This window comes from Zosterops lateralis (assembly GCF_965231275.1).
Source record: "Zosterops lateralis genome assembly, chromosome: 3".
NCBI classification, from domain to species: domain Eukaryota; kingdom Metazoa; phylum Chordata; class Aves; order Passeriformes; family Zosteropidae; genus Zosterops; species Zosterops lateralis.
Window position 1 is genome coordinate 75,012,745 of NC_139764.1, and position 27,808 is coordinate 75,040,552.

Consider the following 27,808-nt stretch of genomic DNA (forward strand, 5'->3'; position numbering starts at 1 on the left):
ACTGCAAACAATCACTGAATATCTCCAGTTCTCCCTGGCTATAGAAGGAAATATTATTATGGGGTCTGTAATTTTTTGGGGAAGCATTTCTGTTTCATACACAGAGCTTGAGATCTTGGGTCATTTATGCTGTTGTCAATATTTGTAGGTATGACTGAAACTGCTTCAAAATAAAAACAAACAAACCCAAACCAACCAAAAAAACCCAAAAAACAAACAAACAAACAAAAAAAAATCAAACAAACTGGAATTTATTCATTATTTACTACCACCTGTAGTTATAGCAGGATTGTTTTGTATATGAGATATTTAAACAAATTATACTGAAACTAATAGAAAATTTTTACTCAACTCTACAGAGAGAATTTTCAAAAAATTTAATAGCCATATGATTTCTGAGATTTTTTTCCCACTTGAAAATTCTTGATCATTTCTACAGCAGATTACCTTAATTCTAAGTTCACAAGGCAAATTTCAGTTTTCTGATGTAAAGTACTAGGATTTGCTATTATCACATTTTTCAGACAAACAATCTTCCACAGCATCTGTGACTAATGAAGTGAAGCAAATTACTGGCCTGAAAGGTTTATCATCCAAAGCACCAATCCGGATTTGATTTTTTTTTTCCCCCACAAATATTGGCTAGTCTACATCTCAAGTTTCTAGAGAAGAAGACAGTGACTGAGATGACAAGTCAGAGACATAATTCACATTGGACTTTTATATACTCTTTGGTATTCTCCTTTTGATTTTCAGATAGAGAAGACAGATGGTTCTGGATGACACAGGAAATACAGGACTTTTTTTAGTTTTGTCACAATTTAAGTGACAAATGACTGGGCACAAGTGGGACCATTGGTTTTAGGCTGAGGCTGACACAGAGCATATGTGCAAATGTATAGCAGTGAGGAAGGGAGATGCAACAAACTGTAGATGATTAAAGGCAACAGAGAGAAACTTTTAAACTTTTGGATGTATTCACTATTGGATGTATTCTTTTGAGTAGTAGTCAGAGTTAATTTTTTTTTTTATTTTATACTCATACTTTGAAAAAGTCATTAGTATTTGGAACAGACCCATTCAGGCTTCACCAGGATTAAAAAGAATAGTTGTTTTCTACAATTATGACTCCCAGTGAAAAATTAGCTGTCCTTAAAAATAAAGTTATCTAAAATTTTTTGGCATATCAAATTAACCTGGAAAAACCTGTCTATTTAGGAGCTCTGAGCTAGAATGGAGTGCTTCATTGACCATGGTAGTATTTTTCAGTAGTTAAAATTGTTTCTGAGGAATATCTTTATTCCTCTGAAAGAGGAATAATTTTTTCTCTGAAGGAAAATCTGAAGGTTGGATAAAGAATTATAGCAGGTGTACTAAGGAAGGATCTTCAAGACTTTACACTTAATTCCCACTAGTGTGTAGCTTAAAACCAATTAAATTTGGGGAATTATGTTAGGAAGGTTGGGGCAAAGTTGTGAGGAAAAAGAAAAATAAAAATGAAAGAATAAGTGAGAAAATTTTTCTTTTAGTCTTAAACCAGTACATTTTCATGATTGTTAAGGGTTTTAGTTCTAACATGGAAAATGGTTGTTCTAACATATATAATGTCTGAATCTTGTGGAACAGGGAAGTTGTGTAAACTGATTTACCTCAAGCAGCCATGGAATCACATGGAATCATGGGGAAAAAACCTGTGGAGATTGTCTAGTCCAAGCCATCACTCAAAGCAGGGCAGGTAGACTACCTTGCCCAGGGCTATGTCCAGTTGGGTTTTGACTACTCAAGGTGTAAAACGCTTTTGAAACTCCCCAACCCCTCTGGGAAACTTGTTCCTGTGTTCAGTCACCATCACAATGAAATGTGTTGTACAATTAGTAACTACCTATTTAATTAATTATGGCATGAAATAAGTGGAGATAACATTCTGTGGAATGGAAGACAAGCAGACAGAGACCGAAGCCCTATATCCTTTGTCTGATCTGCCCAAGGTGATATTAAGGTAAGTAAGCCTCGAAATTTTAGGTTTTATCTAAGATGCAGAAGGCCTGAAGACACTGCCTGTCCTGAAGGCACTCACTGATTGCAGTGGTGTTCATACCGGACAATGTCTGTTGGGTCTTATTGCAGATGTACACATCCACAGTGAAGAACACAACAACAAAAGGACTCTTGCATGTTTTATGTCATATTTTTACTGATATTTTTGTGCTAAACTGGAGAGAAAGAGAGGCTGATATGTAAAACCTCATCAATGTTATCATTCCCAAAGGGGAGCATTTTTATCCATACTTGTTGGAAATATTTTTAAATATTTTCTTTTTCAGAAAGTGTCAACCTGATTTATTATATTCCTCTTGCTTAATGTGACAGAGTATAATATCAAGAGAAGTCAGGGAATATAGGCTTTTCATGCACAATTCCAGTTGAGAAATTGTTCCAGAGATGCAATATAAAACACACCTATTGCCTGCCTATTCCTGCTGCTTACACCCCTACAAAGGTTCCAGGAGTGGAAGAACAGGGTGAATTTTGCACTTTCTGGAGGAGTAGGAAGGAGTAGAATAACTTCTCTCTCTTCAAATATACTAATGGTGATGCCGTCAGGAGCACTTGTTTTCTAGAAAATTTAATCCAAGAAGACTTTTTTCTCACAAATTTTTGAAATTATTGAAGAGTTGGTATTTCAATGAAGGTAAAGTATGTTCAGACAAGATTACGGTATGCCATGTTTTTAATGTGTTGTACTCGACCCAAGCATTGGACTTCATTCACCAAGTGAATTTCTCCTCTTAAAATGTATCACAATCTCCTGCCTTGATGAGGAGAGTTTTTAAAATTTAATGCCTACATAATAAAATTCATTACCAATAAATCTTGTTGTAATGGATAGTGGAAACTGGAAGAAGAAAGGAGCCAGTAGTTACTTCAACTTTTGTTTCTAAAAGACTGTTCAAATGTTTGATTGCAAGAGGTGTTTTGTAAGAGGCAGTAGTTGGTTGTAAGAGGTATATTGTAAGAGGAAACAAACACAATTAACAAAACAAATGAAACTATATGAAAGCTCGTGTTGTTCATTACAATTTTGATTGAAAATATTACCTCTAGATATCATTTTTATGGACATATTATGTCATTTTTGTACTTAAGTATGCGTGTGGATTATCTGAGAAAGGCAGTAGAAGATAGTTGCTAGGCATGGATATGGGAAAGGGGCTCTGAAGCGCTGGGAAGGGATTGCCACTAAAATTGCTTCATGCCTATCTAACTCCAGAGCAGGTGTGGGGTGTGTCTTCTCCATTCTGTCCTTCACCCTTTCTGCCTTTTTTCAACTTTCAATATTTGTTGAAACTCTTGTGACTTGCTGAAAATGAACACTGATTTTAAAAATTCACTGTTCCTCCTTAAAATTTCTTCATTCTTGAGTGATTCTTATTCAGGCTACACAAGGACAATATAAATATTTGATACCTATACAAGACTAAGGTCTACCAATTTAGTTTTATGTAAACAATACTTATACTACAACTCTGTTTTGTGATTTTTTTCCCTATTAGTTCCCTTAAATTGAAACTTTTTTGTTGTGACCTCCCTTTTGCTGCTAATAAATTTTCACAGACAGTGAATGTTGATTGTCATAGTGCCCCTCTTAATTTTCAGTGGGAGAAAATACATGAGTGATAAAGCTTAATGGGGTTATATATACTCAGAAATGCTGTATTCTCCTTGATTGCAGGTGTAGAGGGTGGATAGACATTTTTTAGATATACTCAATCTTTTCCCTAATTTAAGTTCCTCAAAATAACTGAATGTAGAGTACCCAGATGACAGAACTCTGCAATTCTCCAAAGTAATCAAGCACAGACTATCCAGTTTTTCACATTTCAGCCATGCCACAGTCATACAGAGAAATTCTTGCATTCAGTATCTCAAAGTATATCAACACTTAAAACAATCTGCTTGTTGTACTGTACTAAAAAATCATCCATCAGTGATAAAGTTTAAGACGTTAAAACTGCACAAATTCTAAATAAAGTAAGCTAGTCCAGAAGTACTCTTTGGCCTGGTAAATTTTCTAAGTGACAGCCAAATCAAGAAAACCTTTAAATGTAAGCCAAACTTAATGTCGTTTTCTGACTGATTGTCTTGCAGATTGCAGCTTTTTCTTTTCTCTGATATCTGTGATATCTTTGGTTTGTGACATGTCAAGAATATTATTTCTGTCTTTAATGAAGAGAGTCCAGATGCAATTTCTTCCTCTCACCTACTTTGCCTTCAGTTAATGTAGTTAGTCATATTTTGAGAGGGTAGCAACAAAAAAATTATGTGGGAAACCTGGCTTGGAAAGCTAAGCATGTGTATGTATATATGGAAAAGGGTATGCAAAGGACATCTTCAAAGTAACTAACTTAGAAAATAAACATAATAATAAATATTTCTGATTACATGAGCATAGCCACTGACCTCAGCAAGTATATTTGCATAGATTTTGTTTGAGATTTGAAATAGTACAAGACTCAAATTGTTAAGAGTAGAATTTTTAGATTAATCATTAATGTAGACTGTGAGTAACACGATTATCCGCATGCTTTAGTGATCTGCTGAATGGTAGTGAGAGAAATCTCCTTCACTTAAGGAGTGTTTCAAATACTGGAAGAATATCCTGGTCCACTATCACCTACAGAATCTGTATTTTTACTCAAGCCTTTTGCACCTCAGAATGGAAAACTTCATTTAGCTTGTAATAGGCTTTCAAAGAATTAGAAATCTTTACGTAATGGGAGTGACAAGAATAAAAACTTGTATTCTACAATTAGGAGTTATTCATTAATCATTTTTATGAGATACAACAAAGTAACATGAATGTCAAACAAAAACATCATCACAAGTAATAAAAAAGCGTAACTGTGACCTTAAGTGGAATTAATTGACCATTAAATAACAGCATAAAAATTCAAAGTAGCCAAGGAGTTCATTTTTAGGTCAGTATGCCTCTGAATATTTCATACAGAATAACCAAGTAAAACAAATGTAAGTACAAAACTCACATTATTGGAAAATAATCTAGGAAAGCATTCTTTGAAAATAATCTATAAAGCAAATTTTCATAGTGGTAACATAACCTAACTGGAAGGTAATGAAACAATACAATCCTTTTAGCTTGTAAGAATGGTCAGATAGGACATGTCCAGGTTAATTTAAAGGATGGGTTGACCCCTTGGTTATAGATGGAGGCATACTTGGTAAGGAATATCATTTGCCCAAGGGTTAGCTCCTCCGGGATGTCAGGTATCATCATGTGTGCCAAAGTATGCCATAAGAATAAGAGAGAAGGACAACCACACAACTAAAGTCTTTTGGGATTTTTTTTACTCTGACTACCTTTCAGGCATTAAACAGTTTTTTTCTCATTTATTCGTCAAATAAAGTAGCTGCTCTACATTTTGTAGGATCTTTGTAATGCTTACCTACCAGAGCAGAGGCATTAGGCAACAGAGGTTGTAGAACTTCTGTTTTCCTGAATCTGAATGGACTTGAACAGAAAGCAGTCTCTGAAGTCACCCCACTTAGTGTATGTTGCTCCTATGTCCATGTTAGAAAATTAACCACCTTAGATTATCTCTCTGTGTATTTATACTTCAGGTGTGTGGACACTTCTAGAGAGAGTTTCTACCTTCTTTAGATAATAGATGAAGATGAATAGATGAAGCCCTAGCTCCTCACTTGGTTACAGCAACCATGTGCCTGAGGTTGTGCGATAAATTTGAGCCTGAAATTCTAGAATTAGCTGACAATACTTCAAAAGACTAGAGTCTTTCACCTCAGTTATGTCTATGTCCTGTTCTATGAATCTTTCATTTGAAATATAACCAAATGTTACAAAAGCAATTAAGTAATAGGAGGTAGTCTTAAAGCTATTGCAATTGCACCAGTGGCTCTGTGGGTCAGACCATGAAATTGGAGAAACATATAAGGAGCTTTTAATTTTATTTCATTTAATGTTGGCTCACTTAATATTATTTTCTTTTCTTTTCTTTTCTTTTCCATTTTGTTTTAATTGGTTTTTATTTTGTTATGTGTTTTGTCTTGTTTGGATTGCAACACTAAGAGCTAGGGAAATTTTGAGCTACAATTGTGTAGGACATTTTACTTATCCCTGATCCTGTATGTGTGTACCTGATATTATACAGTCCTTCAGGATCTTATGCATTGCCATTAATTTCTTCCTTTTTTTCTGAAAGACATTGCTCATTCAGTCACTGTGTTGAAAATAGAATGTGCTTCTATACTGAATTTTTCTTCAAAGTTTAGGTTTTTCATCCCAAAGTCATGCAGAGGTTGGCAAACAAAGAGAGTCTAGGCAGGAATTTGGAGTATGGTCAAGTTATTTAGGTTCCTGAATGTTACCCTGGCGTGGTTGGATTCTGTATTATTCATGTTGTGGGAAAGCTTGCTTAATCTATATAGTGCTTGTGCAATTGGAATGAGTTATTGTAAACTTCTAAGCCATAACATAGTAGAAAATAAATAAATAAAGTAATAAAGCACAGTAATGATATGTGGGGTTTTGTTCTCTCTTTTGTGACTTGTACAAGGCAGACATGTACCCTACTCCAAAGAGATTAACCCTTCAATTCATAGATTAGCAATCTGACAGGCCTTTTTCAAATCCAACATTCATGTCACTCCTGACCATAATCCAGATCCTATTCCTGTATGTATTTGCTCTTACTTAAGTTAGTTTTATAAAGTTAACTTCTATGAAGACCAGCACTTTCTTTAGATATTTAAAACATTCAAAATTTTATGAAATTTATCATTAAAATAGCATGTTTGGAAAACAGTAGAACCTTATTGAAAGAAATTACTTTTTGGACTAACATCCTCAAAACTAAACTTGCAATGATGCATTCTTCTGGCTCAGAGACACGATTTGTTGAAATATTTTTTGAAAATAAATATTCTGACTGTAGAAAAATGTAAATGACCTTTAAGATTAAAAAATGTACACACTGAAGTAATACATGAACCTATAGTTAAATCTTTTCTGAAGAATCATGTTGAAATACTGTATCCATTATTTTTATTCATTAAAAATAGTCTGTAAAAACAGCTGGAAATTGTCAGAAATGTCATTCAAGTCTTAGATATATTTTTCAACCTCTAGAATAAGAATTATAGGAAAACAGAAAGTGCAATTAGTCCAAGACTCCTTTACAGACATTTTGAATACACTTGTTTTAAATGAACTGCTATACAAAGTTGCCATACAGTGTGCCCCTTTCTATTATTTTTAGTAAAATGGATTTCTTGCTGTGATAAGTGATGCAATTGTAAATTTCAACAGAAAAGTGATTCTGATAAACAGTGGGTAGCATTTTTATTTAAGTAACCATGATGTTATTCAACAACTATTATAAGTGGTCTGAAATGTGACGCTATAGTCAAAAACAACTGTGCAAAGTTGTTATCTTTTAACATTGGAATTTTTGTCCTTGGGGAGAAATCCTGGGACCTGACTGCAAGTATCAACAAATTAAGAGTATCAATGAAATAACACTTCTTTGTAAAGGATGATATGTCAGGCTTTCTTGCCATACTGTCCATATTGAAACGGTCCTTCAAATCACATAAAACTAAATGAATATTTCAGGCTGTATTTCTTAATTCATATCTTTTGATATGAATTACACCTGTAATTACACCTGGGTACTGTAAACAAGAGAAACAAGCTCATATATCCAGAGAAATCTATGGTGCCCTATACAAGTTTTGAGCCTTATCACGTCTATCCAACAGGTACAGAACAAATGACAGAGGTCTCTGCTCTAGATGAATAAATAAGATGAATAAATACTCTGAAGTAAATTACGTATCAACACTTCTTTGTCCAGTTAATAATGAGATGGCAAAGCAGTTCTTTCTTAACTTTAGTTAGCACTGTCCCTGACTCAGGCCTTCATGTGGAAAACAAAGTAATTTTCCCTTCATAAAAGACAAGATATTCACTATGTGTAAATATAGTGACTGAAAAAATGCTGGGGACTCATGCTCTTGGCATTAATAGGATGTTTGAAATTTAAACTTTCAAACCTCCTGGTTTGGAGTTCTGTTACTTTAGGACAACTAGAACTCCCTGGTAGTGTTTCATGCACTTATACTGGAAACATCTGCTAGAAACTTTATATTTATGTTACATTTATTTATTTGTCTGAGTACCAACAAAAAGATGAGAAAACTGTAAAGATTTCAGATTGTGAGTTTTATATGTGATTATTTGAAATTTCTAAATTATCAGACTTGTCTATGTTTTCCTTTGCAAACTCCAGTTATGAGAAATCTGAGGGAAAATACGATATTGCAACAGGTTGTATACCATGGTGGAAAACTGGAAAGTTCCTAGAATTAAGAGGAAAATATTGCAGTCAAGAAATCTGTTCTGCTTTTGCTGGGGTAGAATTAATTTTCATTTTAGCAGATTGTATTTGTGCTATGTTTTAGACTTGTGACTGAACAGAGCTGGTAAGTCATCCACGTTTTAGCTGTTGCTGAACACAGCAGTTCAGGTAGTAATGCTGGGGGTGGAAATTTTCCATGGCTGCCTGCTGCTTAGGGACTATATGGACTCCAGAGCTTTACTTTCTTTGGATTTAATTTTGGTGATGGTGGCTGTGGGCTTATGTCTTGGTTTTGTGATTATACTAAAAGAAATACTTTTTTCTCAATCTAGTTTTGCATTTCCAGTTCTTGTCTAGATCCAATTTAGAGGGAGGGGACATTGAGCGAGTGATTATGTGGTGCTTAGCAGCCTACCAGGATTAAATCACAAAACCCCTTTACTTTTAAAATAAAATAAAATAAAATAAAATAAAATAACAAGAAAGTGAGATGATTACAGAATAAACATTTTTATATTACTGCAAAGCAGAATGTTTACACATCTATTTTATGTATTAGTATTTTCTAGTTTTTCTATAATATTTTAATATTGTAAAACAGAAAAATATCTTGGTTTTCTATGTGCAATTGATTGTAGGAAGAAAAAGGTCAAAATTTTATTCTCCTGACAGAAGCAATTATTATATCATTCTGTAAATCACATCTTCAATAACTGGGAGAAGATGCACATGAAAAATCACATCACATATTTTTACTCATTCTTTTAATAATAAAGCACACAACATCTAATTTGACCAGTCACTGTTGTTTACATGACTGTTAACTAGGTGATTTCCCCATCACACACTAGCCTGACAGGAAAATCTGAATTAAGGTATAAAAATGCCAGATCCAGGGTACTGTAGCACAGTGTGAATTAAGAATTGTAAACTGACACCAAGTACTCATTTTCTAGTCCTAGCATAAATGCAATTGTTAGCACTCAAGTAACACTGAAATAAAACAAACCCAAAAGAATAATTACTACAAAAGCTCTCAGGGTCCAATAAGAGAATATTTATTAAAACATTTCAGTTTCAATGTTTAAAATTTAACAAATGCTGAGTGAAATATAATTTTGTCAATTATTTTTTGATAAATTTCATGTGCTGGTCTTGTAGCACTTCTTTAGTAGCCAGTGAAATAAATTTGCTGTTGATAGAGAAACAGGCCGTGATTAGAAAGTTATGGTTTTGGAAATTTTATACAATTTATACATACTGAAAATTTTATGCAATTTTCTGATTCTTTGCTGGAAAAGTCCTTGTGGAAAAATTTATTATTACTGTTACAGTGGAAAAATGCAGACAGACAGAATACAAGCTGCCCAGATAAACTAGAAAAAATATAGTTATGTGAGTTAGTGTATATAGTTTATGTTATATGTTAGTGTACCCAACTGCCTACTAGGTAGGTACATGAGGTTACATTGATGACAACAAAGGAACTGGAGTAACAAAATTAAAGCAAAAATCTACTAAACGAGTCCTTAACTGGCAGTATGGAAAAAAAGTTTTCCAATGTTTTATTTTCTTTATCATAAAACATTTAAATAAAAAAGAGAAAAATAAATTGGAATTAATTTAACTATTTTGATGCACCTGCATATGTCTAGACAGTAAGGATTTGAGATTTTTTAAAATCAAGGAGTAAATAAAATATTTACTATTTCATAATAATTACAATATTTTTGACATATCATAATTAGTAACTGGGGCAAATCAGCAAGCAATGTCATTGGATTACTCGTTTTAAGTGCTTGTCAAAACTAGGTGATATACAAGTATTTTCCAGTTATAAAAATGGCAGGAATGTGACTCATGGGATGAAATCTATGACCTGATTCACAATGAAAGTCAATCAACATAATGTTAAATTTTGCCCTCACTATCTAAGAATCAAAGTATTTGGTTATAAACTTTTGATACAATATTTACATGAAAATGTTGTTTAATCAATAAAAAATTCTCAGCAGAGATAGTAAAAATAAATAACACTGTTTTCTCTGCAATGAACTTTAAACAAGAAAAAATATATTTGTAATTTTGGTAAGATCATAGAATATTATTATTAATCACAACAAACATTTCTAGCTAAAGATTTATAGGACATTTAAAAAGATTGGCTGTATTATGATATGACTTTAAAAATACAGTTGAGATTATATTAAGTGCATAAATTAAAAATAATTTAAAAATAATAAAAACATCTTACAGAAGTTTGTGAAAACACTTTCATCCATTTTTAAAATAAAATAAATGATAAAACAAAGTAGTATTTCTTCATTTACAATCCAAATATACATAGATGTAAAAGCTGATATTTCTAAAAACACTTTTAAATTGAGTCCTATAATTTCATTTTAAAGTTTTAGCCACAAAGAAGTGGCTATAATAGGGAGCATGGAGGAGTTAAAATGGTTTGAATAATGGTTGTTCACAACATTCTTCTGAAAGATGCCTATGTGACACAAATAACAAGAACGGATTCCAATTCTAAGTCATTTAGAAAAAAGTAAGAATACACTTGAAAGAATAATATAAAAATGTTAATTGCCCTTCCTCAGATATGCAACAAAGTCATGGTGAGTCAAAACCAAAGAAACGTTTTTCGTCATGAAAATGGAGATTATTGGATTGTTGAACACTTAATAACATATATTGATGAATCCTGATGGAAGTTAATGCTCTTGAAAACAAATTTAGGGAAGCTAAATATCTTGTAATAAATACATTTAAGTAAGAATCAAGGAAAATATCTTCTAATGACAGTGGAAGGCATCTATCCATTGTGAGAGGATAAGAACAAAAAATTAAAAATCAGGTAAATCACAGCTTACCAAATGTGAGTATATCTGACATAGATGAATACAGCTGACTATTCCCAAATACAAAATATATATCTAAAAAATATGTGAAAGAAAGCTATTAATATCTCATGTGGATAAATTAGGTCTATAGTTTCAATTACACAATCTTATTTGCAGATGTGTAATTGGATTACCTCTTAAAATAGCCAAGCCTAAGCATGTCAGATGTGAGAAGAAACTCAGTTCAGGCATGCTAGATAAAGCAGTATTAACATTTATTCAATATCTAAAAGCCCTGAAGATTTTTTTTCTTTGCTGAAAATATATTTCAGTATATGCAAGCTTTACGCAAGATTTGCAATTACTTTTTCTTATACGACCACAGTATACAGTACATGAGGGAACAGAAAACTATCCATCTTGCATATATATTTACTGCTTCTTTCCTCATCCTCAGAGAAAAGCAAGAACTGCCCCTTCCAGTAACATATGGGATTGGAAATAGGATTGAAGAGAAATTACTGCATTATGAAAGTCCAAAGGAGGAAACCTTATCTTGAGGTTGGAAATTTGGAATCAAATGCTGGAACTGCCTATGTACTAGATCTCAAACCTGCTAAAAAAATGGATGAAAACTGGAATGGCATGAAATATGTGAAACGGTGTCGTATGTGGGTAAATCAAATCAGGATTGCTGTAAGAAGTGATTGAGATCAGGTGTCATATCTTAGCTTTGGGAGGTCTCAATTAGCACTCACAATAAAATTATCCAAAGATAGTGCCTTTGACTGTACTACTAAATAAATAATAATAATAAAAAATCACAGAATTACAGAATCACCAGGTTGGAAGAGATCTTCAAGATCACTGAGTCAAATCAATGCTCTAACAACTCAACTAAACCATGGCACCAAGTGCCAGGTCCAAGTCTTTTTTGTAAACACATCCAGGGATGGTGACTTCACCACCTCCCCAGGCAAACAATTCCAGTACTTTATCACTCTTTCTATAAAAAACTTTTTCCTAATATCTAACCCATATTTCCCTTGGTGCAGCTTGAGACTGTGTCCTCTCATTCTGTCAGTTGCTGCCTGGAGAAAGAGACCAACCCCCACCTGACTACAGCCACCTTTCAGGAAGTTGTAGAGAGGGATAAAGTCACCTCTGAGTCTCTTTTTCTCCAGGCTAAACAAGCCCAGTCGTTCCCTCAGTCGTTCCTCACTGGGCTTGTGTTCCAAGCCCCTCACCTTTTATTGCAACAATATTTCACACTTTTGAACTGATATCTAATGTGCTGCATAGTATTCCTAGAATGAATCCTTTCCAGGTTGTTGCCTCCCTTTCAATCTTTGTAGCAATTGGTTTATGTCTGAACAGATTCTTGAGCTTGCGTATTTTAATGTTGAATATCTGATTTTTCTGCCCACACTGCCAGTTTCTGAGTCCTCATTGGTGCTTGCCACTTTTCTAAATCTATCATCGGCAAATTTTCTTATCAATTCCCTTGTTTGCTACTTCCTGTTAAATACTAATAAAAACAACATATCTGATTTCTGGGTCTTAAGTTTTAATTCTCAAGTTGATATATGGAAATTTAATACTTCAAATGTATTCTTCAGTCAGGTTTCAATGTACTATTTTTCTAAAGCAATTGTAAATGCAAAAATTTGTGAAAGGTGTAAAATAAAGAACTTTACTTGTTCAAGTGCTTGAGTTGAAATCCAGGTTCAAAACGGCTACTGACTTCAATAATGAAAGTAGCATCACTTCATATATACTATTGCTAAATGAAGTGTTTGTTTGTTTTGTCAGGCGGTGGTTTTTTTTTTTGTTTGTTTTTTTTTTTTTTTTTCACAGAATCAGAGGATCATTTAGGTTGGAAAAGACCTTTAAGGTCATAGAGTCCAACCTTTAACCAATCACTGTCTTGCAAACCAAACTATGGCATGCCATGTCCAGCCCTTTCTTGAACAGGAGTGGTGACACCCTGGGCAGTCCATTCCAATATTTAACAACCATTTCACTGAAAAAATTCTTCCTGATATCCAACCTGAAACTCTTGTGCTGCAGCTTGAGGAAATTTCCTCTTGTCCTGTCACTGGTTGCCTGGAGGAAGAGACCAACCACCATCTGGCTACACCCTCCTTTCGAGTAGTTGTAGCGAGAATTAAGATCCACCCTGAGCCTCTTTTTCTCCAGGCTAAATACCCCCAGCTCCTTCAGTCTCTCCTCCTACAAGTCACTCTCTAGACCCTTCAGAGGCTCTGTTGGCCTTCTCTGGACTCTCTGCAAGACTTTAGTGTCTGTATTGTCATGTGGGGCCCTGAACTGGACACAGCACTTGAGGTGTGGTCTCACCAGTGCCAAGTACAGGGGGGCAATCACTGTCCTGGTCCTGCTGGCCACACTATTCTTGATATAAGCCAAGATGCCACTGGTCTCCTTGCCTTCTCTGCTGATCAGCTTTACAGCCACTCTTTCCCTGTAGCTCTGCATGGAGTTTTTGTGGCAGGAGTGCAGCATCTGACACTTGGCCTTGTTAAACTTTATACCACTACCTACAGCCCATCGATGCAGTTTATCCAGATCCCTCTGTAGAGCCTTCTTGCCCTCCAGCAGATCAACACTCCCACCCGATTTTGTGTTGTCTGTGAACATACCGGGGGTACTCCTGATTCTTTCATCCAGGTCATCCAAACAGCTATTAGACAGGACTGATAAAGATATTGAACAGGACTTTTTTTGCTTTGTTTTTTACCATATGTACATTTAAGAGTAAGATTACTCATTACTCTATACTGAAAAAAGCATATTTACCAGTATTTTCTTTTACAAAATATGCACCCACGCATCCTCACAGAGGCAGAATTTATTACTTTATTGGTTTGCTGAGCTAGCTTTCTGTGGATTGCTCTACTTGGCTAGATGTTCTTGATAATAGATATCTTCACTCTCAAGGGCTGTTACTCTGTCACCTTTAATGAACATAACAGATATGTTCCTTTGCAAACATAAAATGATTTTACCCAAATTAAGAGACTCATGACTGTTTATACAAGCTGAATCTTACTTACGCTTCTTTATAAGTGTATTTTGTTTCACATTGCTGTGTAACAGAATTCTGGAGATGATGCTCTCTGCAGCATTTAATTTAACATACTGTCATCTTACTTTAAAATGAGCGTCATGCAAGCATATGGTAAGAATAAAGCATTCTTCTTCTCCATTGGGAAGTAGTATCCAAAATCATTATTACATGTAAAGCACTGCAAAACCTGTATGTCTAAATCTCTGAATATCAAAATTATTCAAAATTGTTACATTGGGACTACAGTAATTTCAGTACTATCTGACCCTTGATCTACAGACACACCACTGCTTATGTATGTGAGTGATGTACTCTTATTGCATTAATAATTTTCATATTTTATTTTGTGAATAATGCATGAACTTTGTTTTCCCTGTGCTTTTCCATTCAGAAAGTGACATCAAAAAGTCACACCTCCAGATTCATTCTCATTTGGACTGAGTACATTGCATACTATTAGTTCAGAAATATGACAGCTATGAAAACATGTGAAACCCATGGATACCAGCTGAGAAGTAAAGGGAGATTTTGAGCAACATTAGTAAATAAGCATGTTTATTAGGGCTGTTATTTTTTCACAAGTTAGAAAAATGCAGAATTATAGCATCTAAGCTGCTTTATTTTTAAAACCATATTTAATTATACAATACATGGATGGATTATGCAGTGTTTCTTTCTTCTTGATTTAGGAAAAAATCCTTACAAGAATGTTGTGATCTCACTACAGTTCATGGGAGATAAAAGGGACTCTAAAAAGACTGCCAAGAGAATAAAAAAAGTTGAGACTTAGATATTTAGTACTGGAACTATAACAATATTTAAATGAAAAATATTTCACTATAGTACAACATCTATAATTTTCTGAATCCATCTGGAAGGAGGTATTTTTTTTTCTATAAAAAATTTATTCCCAGTGAGGGCAGGAGCATTCAGAGCTGGCCTTGTGTCATATAGCCCAGTGGTGCCTTAAAGAAAAAAGGACCTTGCAGACTGAATAAGATTTTTTGAAATGTGAACACATCACATATATTAGCAAGTTAACTCAAATCCAACTGTTGGGAACATTCATGTCTCCAATGGTTCAATATGCTGAAGTTCTGCCCTGAATGTCTCGAATGCAAATCAGTGACCTGTACTCTTAGCCCCTACAGGGCCTCCAGGCAGCTCAAATGCACTTACTGTCACATAATTAGAGCAGGGCTTCTGCATGAAGCTCACTGAGAGGCTTTTAGTGAGGCCAGGAACTCCTTGTAGGTAGGTCTTCTCTGTGAATGCAGTGAACAACAGATAAACCTGCCAAGGCCGCTCTAGCCAGTGTCAGAGGCCATACCTAACATGACCACTGTTGGCCATGTCCACACTTTTTAGCCCTTTTTAAATGATCCTCAATGTTCTCAGTCTTGTGGCTCATAGATACAGCTCCAAGAACATAGGAAGTCATTGTCCTTCTTCTGACCATCACTTTGAAACTAAATAAATTCTCTTTAGAGTATGATACTTGCACAACCCAAATTTCTGCATTGTTTAAGTAAAAGCTGATGCAATCTAATACAAGCTCAGTTGGCTGGAGCATGGTGTGAACAACATCAAAGATGAAGGTTTGATCTCCATATGGGCCATACACTTAAAAGCTAGACTTAATGGTCTTTGTGGGTTCCTTCCATCTCAGACTATTTTGTGATTCTGTGATTCCTTTCATTATTTTTTTTGCTGCTTATGTGAAGTTTGTGAAGTTGTCAGTTTTTTGCAAGTAATCTCAGAAACTTCATTTCAAACTTTAGTGTCTAATTTTTTTAAAATGGATTAGCATAAGCCTTCTTCTCATAGGCAAGAGACTTCTAGATTTAAAATGTGAGAATGGATTGAATGGAACTTTCTAATTTTGAAGTGCAAAATAATAATTTAAAATGTTTGTTTAGGGAGAAAACCCCAACACACAAACCAAACTGATGGCAAACTGAAATTGCTAAGACAAGTAGTAGAGAAGTTAATAGCATGTGGCTAGAAAATGGCCAAAGGTCAGTGCAAAAAACAGAGATGTGAAGTACTTATGAAGGCAAAAATGTAAAACAACAGTCCTTGGGATGGGAGTTCTTCTGATTGCTAGAGTGTTTGTTGTGCACCATGGGGAACTGTCAGAAAAATCCCCTGCTCTTTTTTTTTTTTTTTCTTTTCTTCTTTTTCCCTTTTCCTTTTCCTCTTCCTTTTCCTTTTCTTTTTCTGATTCTTTTACTCTTTTCTCCTTTTTTTCTTTCTCCTTCTCACTTTATCTCTTCCTTGTACAGTGCCAAGGATGCAGTTTGAAATAGTGTTTTTCCTTTCCTAACAAAACTGTAGACGTTTCCAGCGATTATCTGCCATCTGTTGATTTCAGTACTTCAATTGCTTCAAAATCCTCTGGAAAACAACTCTTTCTCAAAGGAAGGTTGAATGTACATTCAAAGGTAGCTTCAGCTGAGCAAGTGTCCAGCTAATCCCCTTAGCACACAGGGACAAGGCTGCCACCAGCTCTAATTGATTCTGAAATGAATCCGTATAGAAAATTAGAAGGTTTGGATTCCCATGTGAGCTTCAATAAAGGGCCAAGATGTAAGCCTGACAGCTGAATGGATTCATAAATGGAAATCTGATAAGCAGCTTAAAAGTGTACTTAAGTCCAGAAATGATTTGAATGCTCTTGTTAATGGCATGTTGTATATTGTCATCTAGTTAATTATCTCTGAAGATGAGTTCTTGCAGAGGAGAAGATATGCCAGCCTTTCACAGCCTTTTCTCATCACATATTTATTAAATTCCACCCTCTTTGCCAGTACTGGAAGGCAGAATGAAAGGATTAGGCGACTGCAGTTCCTCTGTGGCTGTCAGTTCACTGTGCCAAACTTCAAATATGAACTGTTGCATGTACTGTCAGAGACATTTCCTTTATATCTTAATTTGCAAATGAGGAGATGACATTTGTTAGGCCTTGTATTTGCACACATGAAAAGCAAATACTGTCACTGCTGGCTATTTTGTTTATCCCGTTGGAGATAATGTATGGCCTATTTATAAATTTTCTTCAAATTTCTTTTTTTTTTTAACTAACTGAGATAGTCATGGAGCTACATATCCTCATATTTTATTCAGGAAGCCTATCTGCAGTTTATGAAGCATGCCCTGCATACGACAGCTATTTAAAACAGTGTCTTTAAATCTATTTTCACTTTGCTGTTTCACAATTTTTCTGATAGATGTTCCTGTTTTGTGTATGTTTCATATAGATAGCCTGATGAGTTTTTCTGTGCATACAGGTAGGTACACCTGCCTTTTTTGGTTTCATATGTATTTATCTGCCTATCTGCATTCATATTAGTAGTGCAGAAGTAGAAAGATTGTGCTGGAAGCAAAGCCTGTTCTGTCCATCACATTCCTATAATTCACCATCAGATATGAAATGGATAAGAAATGAAGATAGAAGAAGAAGAAGAAATGAAATGCTCTGTTCATTAAAGGAAGTTCGCTAAGTAAAAATAAATAACCAGCAAGAATGCTATAGATATACAGTATCATCTGTATTATCATCTAAAAATACCCAAGAAAATGTTGTTGATGAGTAAAACCTTTAAGTTTTCTACTTTTGTTAATAATCACTAACTTTAGTATATTTATCTTCAAAGTTGTCTTTCTGCACTAAGATTGAGGGCACATTCCTAAAGCAGCAGTCTATGCTCACTGTACTCGGCATCCAGAACTTCTTGAGGAATCATCAAGTCATTTCTTCCTCCACATCTACTTTATTTTTGGACACAATTATTTTTATTTTGTCTGAATGGTAACAAGATGAAGAACTAGGATACTTAAATTTAATTTGCTCTGAAAACACATGCAACTTATCTGACCTCAGTCAAGATTTTTTTTCTTAGCACTCAAATGTGCCCAAGAGTTGCTACTAAAGTGATATTTCTTTTCTCACATGACAAATGTAGCCACATAAAAAAGAAACAGCACGCTGACAAGGGTGATTGTATTTGTGTGTCATGTTAATGGAAATCTATCTTGATGTCTATATATTTAGACATTTAAATCAACCTCAGATGCCCTAAAGGTCTTTTCCTGGGTTTTCCTGGAATCATAGGTCCTTTGATTGTATCTCTGAGCACTGTTACAGTAAAAGCTACTTGTTTGCTATTTCCAGACATTCCAGTCCATACTGCAAAGTTGGGTAGATTTTGAAATTCCTGGAGAGAAAGCAAGACCAGCAGGAATCATTCTGGCCAGTATCTTACAGTCACTGCAGAAACACTGGCATATGGCTGAGATTTAATCTCTCTTACAAAGCCATTTCCCTCCTCCTCCTGTTTCTTTGCCATTTGCAGCAAGGGTTGTCAGGAAATTAGGAGCTGAAGCACCAGCAGCAGCTGCCAACTGCAGTAGGTACTCTACCCTCTTCATTTGGAGGGTAAGTAGGACACGGTTGGTGACTGATGAGTTCCTGGCTAGCAAATTAAAAAGTGGCACACACAGTGATCTTCAAGGGGTGGAGGGGAATAGCACTGAACTGTTCATTTAAAATCAAAATCTACTCATCGAGCTCAAGTCAAAGTCCAAGAAGGTCAATCAAAACTTTATTATTTACTCTAACAAACTTTGCATTTGAACCTAAGCAAAACTGATGCTTACAAAAATATTTATCATTTAAATGGATGCCACTTCAGCTTGTAAAGTGTCTGGAAATCCTGGAAAGGTCAGAAAAAAAACCCCACAGATGAGAATTCTTATCAAATATCACCAGAGGTAATTATTAATAAGTATATATGACTTTTCTGCTGTTCTAACATAACCTCTGAAATACCTGAAATCTTTCAACACTTAGTGAGGTATGATAGCATTATTTTACAAATGTAATTTATCATATATAAAAAGTTGACAAAAATTTCTTCTCAAAAGGTTCTAAAATAGTCCTTTACATATATGTCAGAAGCATAAAACACATGGAGGGGGACAAAATCTCTCTGCTGCTTAGATGTGCATATATGCATCTAAATTTTCAAATGGATATCATTACATTCCTATGGAACACAAATAATTTTGTATCAGTTTTAAAGTAGGTGTGTTTCATATTAAACTGTATTTATTTATGAACCAGTTCTGTAAAGATTTACTAACTTTACACGTATATTATATGTAACATGTAACATTTAAACACAGAAGGTCCAGAACAAGTGTGGTTCTTGTGAAAGGCTGAGTCATTCAACCATCCGAAGCACTGAAATTTAGTTTTGGTTTAAAATCACAGTGTTCTGAGGAGATAATGTCACTGCCTCTGGTGTGTAGGAATAATCTCTATTAACTGGTATAGTCTGGAACTGTCCTAGAGTGGAACACTGGTTACTCCTACTCTTTTGTAAAAATTTGTAAGAGCAGTCAGCAGTATCTTATTCTATATGCAAATTCAGTGGTTAAAATATTTTTTAAAAACTTGAAAACTGGAAGTTGACACCCTCCATAGTTCAATTTCCAACATAAGCCTCCCCCCTTTTAAGAAAGCCATTGCCAAAACCAAATAAATAAATAAACAAATAAAGTGGACTCCTTGAAATGGGGGCAAGGTGGCAGGGTGGAGATGTGGAGACGTAAGTAAATGGGTCTGTATATGCTTAGATTACTAGGATTAGATTTGGGAGAAAAATCAAATTTCAGAAGATCCTGAATTTGGAACAGACTTTTCATTTGGGTGAGCAGTAAGCGTTATTCCCTGGCTTGCACAGGATGGAGGACCTGAACCAAGGATAGTCTGTATTTTATGGAGATATGAGAAAGGATCAAAGAGGGGAAAAATATGTTTGGATATTTTAACCAATGATGGCTTAATTTGTCATTAATTAACTACCTTTTGTGCAAAGATTGGTATACACAGATCTCTTTACAGAAAGTTTCACTGACTGAAATGAAATTATGTTGGTGCCTGGTTCAGGTAGTACAGTGAATTTAGGCTTCTTTTTATCTGTTTTTTATCTATCTGTCATACATCTATTGATCTACCATATAAATACATCTATAAAAGTTGTGCTCTCAGGGACAAAAATAAGAGTATCGAAGTGAGGAGGCAAGTGCAGAGACAGCTTGTGCTGTCAAGATGGGAGCAGTTTTAGATATGCCCAAAAGCAGAATGTTAGGTACTTTCAGACCTTTACTATTGGATAGTTAAGCATGTACAGACTCAGGATGGTTAGGAGGTAAGTAGGGATTGCAGTCATGAACCTCAGTACATCAACTCCATTTTGAGTATAAAAGTCTTGTTTTGGAGCTAAATTGATGATTCTTCAAAGAAAAAACTTTAAAGGTATGTGCCTCAGTGAAGATAAAGGAATTCTTCACAGACTCCTTTGTAGGACTCCAAGTTATCATGTAAGTACTTCAGAATTTAACTCTCTTATTGTAACTATTGAAAAAGCAGAATCTGTCAAAGGAAGATATTGAAAATATCTAGCAATTTTAAAGCATTTTTAACTGTCCCTGCTTTTTGCCTTATTTTTACAACTTAGTTTGTATCTCTAAGGGGAGAAAAATAAAACAGACAAAAATATCCAGAGCTGAGGCAATTATTTTTAAATCCCTAGTATTGGACAGAGCCATAACCCATCTTACTTTTAGGATAACTGCCAATCCCATCTGTTTGGCAAAAAAATTTTCTTTTTTTTCTTCCCTCCAACTCCCTCTCTTTGTTTTCTTCTGTTTTGACAGATAGCCTCCAGGTTTTGTGTCAAGCAGAAGCTTCTGAAAATCTTTCAAAAGGCTATTTGTATGAAACACAATCCCTGCAAAGGCAAAGGAGGGAGTTTTTGATTTTAGATAGTGTCAAAACCATGTCCAAACAGATGCTAAAGAAAGTGCTTGCAAGGAACACTGTTCACTGTGTCTTCTATTCATCTTCATGGTTTGACAACTGTGCAAACCAACATATGGTCTCATATGCAAAATGCTTAAAAGTTATCAATGCTGACAGGATCCCTTCCTGTCCTCCTGAGCTTGACTACTGCTATTTAATAGAATTCAGGATAGTATAATGTGACGTTAGCTATCTGTCGAAAAGTCAATGATAAGTTTATGGATAACTAGATATGATAGCTTCATTTCTTTAGGAGATTTCAATCTCAATTTAAAAAGCAAATGTTAGGTAACAGAGTTGGCTAGATAAAGGAAAAAAAATGTTCTTTTTATATTTTTTCATTATTGTTGGGGTTTTTCTTAACCAATGTATAATTTGTATTTGTCTTATCTTACTATGTAAAGAATGTGGTTAGATCAAAGGCTGCTATGAGGAATTTCAATTAATTTATAGTAGCAAAAAAAGTGAGTGTTGATGAAAAAAAGTAAGATAATAAAGGAGCTGACTAAGTATGATAACCATTAAAAGTGGTAAAAGGGAGTTTACCAGCATCTTGTCTCAGTGATGAAGAGTTTACAAGTCACATGGAATAAGACTGGCCATATTTCTACCTATCTTACAAAACTGGATCCTACTATGCAAGCAGAATTTTCATACCAATAAAACACAAATTTAAACTTAGAAAAGTGGCATAAATTGTTGAGGGATTTTATCATACAAAACAGGAATTGCCAAAAAGAAAGAAAATTTGTGTTTTCTATTGCTGGGAATGTAAATTTGAGTTTTATATTTCAGTAATGAAATTAATTTGCTTGCAGTGTGTTTTTCAATTATTAGTATTTATACTGTATAGTGTTATTTCTATCTCAGTTTTCAATACCAAATTGTTTTACAGGAAAAGCTTTTTGGAAGGTACAGGATTCCAAAACTAACCCATAAGAACTACAGGCTTAAATAAGGCTGATTTTTTTAAATTTTTCTGCAGTCAGAGGCTGCTGAACTTGTTTGGTGGGTTTGGTTTTGGTTTTTGGTTTTGGTTTTGGTTTTGCTTTGATTTGGAGTTTTTTTTTTTTTTTTTTTTTTTTTTTTTTTTTTTTTTTTTTGTTGTTGTTGTTGTTGTTGTTGTTGTTGTTGTTGTTATTGTTGTTTTGGTTTGGTTTTTTGTGTTTGTTTTTGTTTTGGTTTGGGGGAGTTTTATACTTCTTTTGTTTGTTTGTTTGTTTGTTTTTAATACAAAACATGAACATTTTTATAAATATCAAGGAAAGTTCTAACTAAATACATTTTTGTGATCTGGGACCACAGGTAACTTTAAAGTCCATCTTAGTCAAAAGGTCCAGCTGACTCACATGAGATTTCTGTTTGAACTATCTGGCTGGTCTTCTCTTATCTCTTATATTTCCTGTTCTTTCATATTATGAAAAATCATTAGCTTCCATATAAGATAAGGTTATCTGTATTGGAGCATTTCTAGATGCAAATAGAAGGGTTTTTAATAGCGTATTTAATGGTCAACTACATCATCTTCTATACTTTTCTCACCTTCGCTATTTGGTTTTTTGGATATATAGGTAAACCTTAAAGTGATGCATTTGATTTTATAAGAAATTTAGATTTCCTATGAATATGTGTAGTCGAAAACATTGGAGGGTTTGTTTTATTGCTGCAGTTTCTGTATTTTAATTGAGTATGCCTGAGATAATACCGATAAATGGAAGAGGAAAAAAGTAGAAACTGGAGTAAACATACTTTGATTTGTAATGAAAATATGGAAAAAGCATCACTCAAATAAAGAGGAAGAAGACCCACATGAGTTATTAAGGAATGAGAAATGTAAGAAATACAGAGTCAGAGAGAGACTCTCAAGTAAGGGTGAAGATGGAAAGTAGAAGAAGAAAAGAGTCATTTGAAGGAGGAACTGCTGAGGTAGTGGGAATTGAGGCAACAGCACAAACAGCACAGAGATGGAAGATGTGGGAAATGGCTAAATAATTGAATAAAATATATAGAAGAAAAGAAAGAAAGAAAGAAAGAAAGAAAGAAAGAAAGAAAGAAAGAAAGAAAGAAAGAAAGAAAGAAAGAAAGAAAGAAAATTGAAGAGTCACATTACTTCTTTAAAAGTACACTGAAGTCAAATTTTTAGTTCTATTTTCATCTCCTTTTGCTGCAGCAGTACAAGATGATTATAAGCTTGCTAGAAGTTACTGTGTATGAAGCCATCCTGTGAGAATTTTCCACTGCTATCTCTTTCATGTGTGAGAAAGAAAAGTTTCCACACTGTAAAGCAATGAATTAGAAACCAAACAGCTGCAGAGATGAAAATTTGTTTTTGTCTCTATGATGTAACCCATTCCTCCTTCTGAATAAAAGTAATCTGACACAGGAGAAGACATGACTGATTTTTCTTAGATTTCCCAGTAATTTTCCATTATAGAGAATGTTTAATTAAATCTAGATTTTTGTCAATAATAGAAAAACTGAAGAGACAAAACAAAACAAAAACAGAACAAATAAAACAAAAACAAAACAAAACTCCACCAAAAAACAGATGGAATACCAACAAGATGGAAAAAATAAAAATCAGAAGCTTTGGAGAGTCGGTCTTGGTCCCAGATGAATGAAGACTAAGTCTTCTGAAGACTTCCCCATCCCAGAAGGAGCTGCTGCTCACACTCCTCAATCTGAGGATAACAAGGGCCTGCCTAAAATTCCATGTGTCCCTCTTAAGCAAAGTAGGCAGCACTCGCAAAGACGGTTTGCTGCTCCAGGAATTCTGGTGCTTCAGCATAACCCCCGGTGAAGTAAACACTTATTCATGGGAACCCCCACCATAAGAAAGGAGAAACAAATGGTAGTATTCACCCTATTTAACTGTGCAGGTCTAAATGTAAATAATTTCTCTTTCAACATTTAATTTGCATCTGCCCTGTTGAAACCTTCATTTTTCCCACATTGTCAACAGGGAAATATGGACAATTCCAAACAGAAAACTCATATGACTGATCCCAGGTATTTATCTATGTTAGGATGAAATTAGCTGCTCTCAGGAGATGCCTGTTTGTCCTTTCTGATTTTAAAGAAAATTTTGGATGACTAACTCATTAAGAAAAGCTTTTATTTTTGACCTTTATGTAAGGTGAAAGGATGCTTAGAGCCATACTGCATAGAGCAATACTAAGGTACATGGAAACTTCATGAAATGAGCAGAAACTCTACCTCTGTGAAGACAGTTTTTTTACTGCAGCCCATTTTGGAACTGGCTTCAAACCTAACACTGAATGAAGTCAAAAAATTCATGAAACAATTTAAAAAATGTATTCTGTTTTCTATGGCATCAAAGGGGCTGACTTAAAAGAGGAGGAAAATTTGAAGTCCTTCCTGCTCCTAAAAAAAATGGAATGGATCTGTTATTTGGAAATGAGCAACACTGGAGGAAGAAATGGACAAGATAAATGTAACAAGCAATTTTGTAATGGCAACATATTTTATTAAGGTCAGAATATTTCAAGTCTGCCTGCGCACATACTCTTCCACAAGACAAAGAGTATCCCTTGCAAGGTAGTGGGTGGAAGAAAAAAGATTAGTCTATCCATATCATACTGAGGTGGATCTGAGAGAAAGCTTTATAGGCAAGTTTTGCAAGTAAGGCTGTTCCTACTATTTGTAGACCAGAGGGTAGATTGAATAATTTCCCTTATTCATTTTGAAAGTTTTACTCTCACTTGATGAGGTGACTGGGGGTAAAGAGATTGCTATAGATTTCATTACATACATCTGCCTAAATTGGGATCATAGTACCTCTGGAAATTTTGGCCAAATTCTACTTATACTCTGAGAAATAGTTTATAGTTTTCTTTGCTGTCCAAATAAATCCATTTACATCATTTTTGTCTATCCATAAATTATGTTCCTTTCAAAAAAAACCTCACTGGTGTACAAATCAGCAACTGGAAATCAATCACATTTTGAAAATATGGAATTAATCAAGAAAAAAACAAACTAAAAAATATACAAAAAAATTTGGTCAAATAGAGACATTAAAAAAGGAACAAAAATCTATCTATTTCTATTTTCCTCTTCTGTCATTGAAATGTTTTTCAATCCATTCTCTATGAAGAATGTTAACATCCCCCACAGCTATAACAAAGGAATGGTGGAAGGACTGGGATTAAGATCTCAGTTCTTGAAATAGCAAGAGAGCTCCACTGAGGTTATTTGAAATTGAAGACACACAGAACACTGAAAACTAGGGACTCCATTTATTCCCTTGAACTTCTAAAGAGTTTCTATTTACTACATGTGGATATACTCACACTTCCAGTTAACAGAGGATTCTCATACTCTGTCAGCACAACAAAGACAAAATTCTTAGGTTTTGGTTAATTTATGTGAATTGATTGTAAGCACTAGGCAAACTTAGAGCCTGAAGTCCAGCACTGAAAAGTGTGTGAAAACCAGTTAGTGTTTGTAATGATATATTCTTTAAAACGATGGATGTGTCACTTAAGATGTTTGAAATACATAAAGATTTTTTAAACCAAATTAATTTGTATTCATAAGTATATCCTAAATTAGTCATATTGATGGAACTGACTCAAAAAATTCTTGGTTAGGTAAATTAGCAGAACTACAATAAATCAGTACTGCTATAATAGTCAATAAGTTCCTTGACCTTTTTTATCCAAAATTAAAAGGATATTTTTGGCTATTAAGATTTTTAAATTTAAAGTACCTACCTGAATTATTTTTATAATTTCCTTATTTTACAAGCTCAAAAAGAAAGATGGCCTAGGCAATTATTAAGATTTTCCGTAAAGGAAATGACAGTCAGAAATCTAAGTCTCATTTATAGTGAGAAAGAGACGGAAAACCAAACTTCTCTTTCACAATATAAATTACCTTTGCATGGCTTACAGGAAATCATGGGGGAAGTTGTGAAAGAATCTGCTGAATAAACTATTTGTCTTCTCCCACACTCCTTACCTCAGGTACGAGAAAATCCTTTATATATCTTTGCAATAGAATGGGATATTATCTCACAAACTCTACCTAGGTTTATTTTAGCTCAGTATGATGTTGATTGTAAGCGATTATTGACTAGAAAAGAGAGATAACAACTTTTGTTATTCAAAAATGCATCACATACATTATAAATTTAAGTATGGAAGGCTAGGGTTGTACCCCTTTTTTGTCTGGTTATTTGAAATATTTTTTTGCCACTATATTGACAAAGAAAAAAAATGGACATGGCATTTTTTATGTTTGATAAATATATAACAGAAAATCTGACTCCTCCTTGTACAGCAATTACTTTTTTACATCCTTACCTCAGTGTCAAGAGGATGTGGATATCTCAGCTATAACCTCTCCACCTTCTTGCTTAGCATTTTTGCTCAATATAATCTTTTGAAAGGTGAAATGTTTGACATCCCTCACAGAAAATGCAGCACTTATTTTGACAGTGCTATATCTAGCATGTTTACTAGGCAAACTCTCTGGAAGGGAAAATGGAAGTAAAAACACAGTGGCTTTTGTGTTTGTTGCTATGGCTAAACTGCATAGCAACAAGACTTAGGACACTTGCCTGTATTCAGGGAAAAGTGAAAATTTAGCCTTCTGTATCAAGTGTGTAATGCATGCACACAGAGCAAAACCTCATATCAAAGTAGTGACCTCACATCTTATCCATACTTTTCAATAAGAAAGATAGATGGATCTTAACTTTCCAGAAGGTTAATTAAACAAAAGTAAATTAAGTATGTCTTATCACAAAGAAAAGTTTCTTCATATAAATTGAGCAACTATTTTAATAAGGAGAAAGAAAGATTAAGAAACATAAGAAGAGAGATTGGTGGTGTGATACAGAAATAGGAGAAATAAAGCAAAGGACAACCAAATTTCTAGCTGTTCCTTATGCATCTTTCAAGAGACGAGCCTTTCCAGAGAGATTCACAGTATATAGGAATGATCAGGACATGTTTCGCTGTTCAGTTTATCTATTTTTCTATTCCTTATTGCTTCTTATGGTTTACTTCTTGTTTGGGGAGAAGGAGGGAAGAAGGGTTGTTTATGGGGTCTTGTGCGTTTTTCCCCTAAACCTTTATGTGTAGTCTTTTCAAAAACTTACTCTTCTTCATTCTGAATAAAATAATTAACTCAGCTTCTATAACATGTTTAATCAGAACAACTGTAGAACTAATGGTTGGAAGTAAAGTACTAAAGATTAAAGTGATTTTAAATTCTTTTCCTTTACTATTTTTTACTATGAAAGAAATGCAAAACAGAGCCAGATCACCAAAAAACAACAAAAAACCAAACCAAACCAAAACAAAACCACCAAAAAACCACCAGCAAAAAAAAAAAAAAACCCAAAAAAACCCAAAAAACCAAACAAAGTTAACCAAGTGTAATTCATAACCCCAGTTTAAAATGTTAGCATCTCCAGTGTTCCTAGGACAACTTTTCTTTTGCACATCCAGTCTGAGGATATCTGAATTGCAGACTATAATTAAACACTGCTTTAGCATTTTGCTGTTTTGTTTGAGCTATTTCATTGCATATTGCTTCACCTCTGTGGCATATTTTTATTCTCAAATGTCTCAATCAT

The 27,808-nt window shown here is 34.3% G+C and overlaps 1 long non-coding RNA gene across 1 annotated transcript in view; it reads right to left on the bottom strand.

The window, feature by feature from the left end:
• The window catches only part of LOC310907717, a 41,251-nt gene extending 14,681 nt beyond the window's left edge, over window positions 1–26,570 (bottom strand). The window contains exons 1-2 of the long non-coding RNA XR_014589706.1: window positions 26,529–26,570; window positions 11,276–11,338 (exon numbers count right to left, since the gene is read on the bottom strand). This is a non-coding gene — a long non-coding RNA (uncharacterized lncRNA). The remainder of the gene's footprint in view (window positions 1–11,275; window positions 11,339–26,528) is intronic.
• Window positions 26,571–27,808: the final 1,238 nt, after the last annotated feature.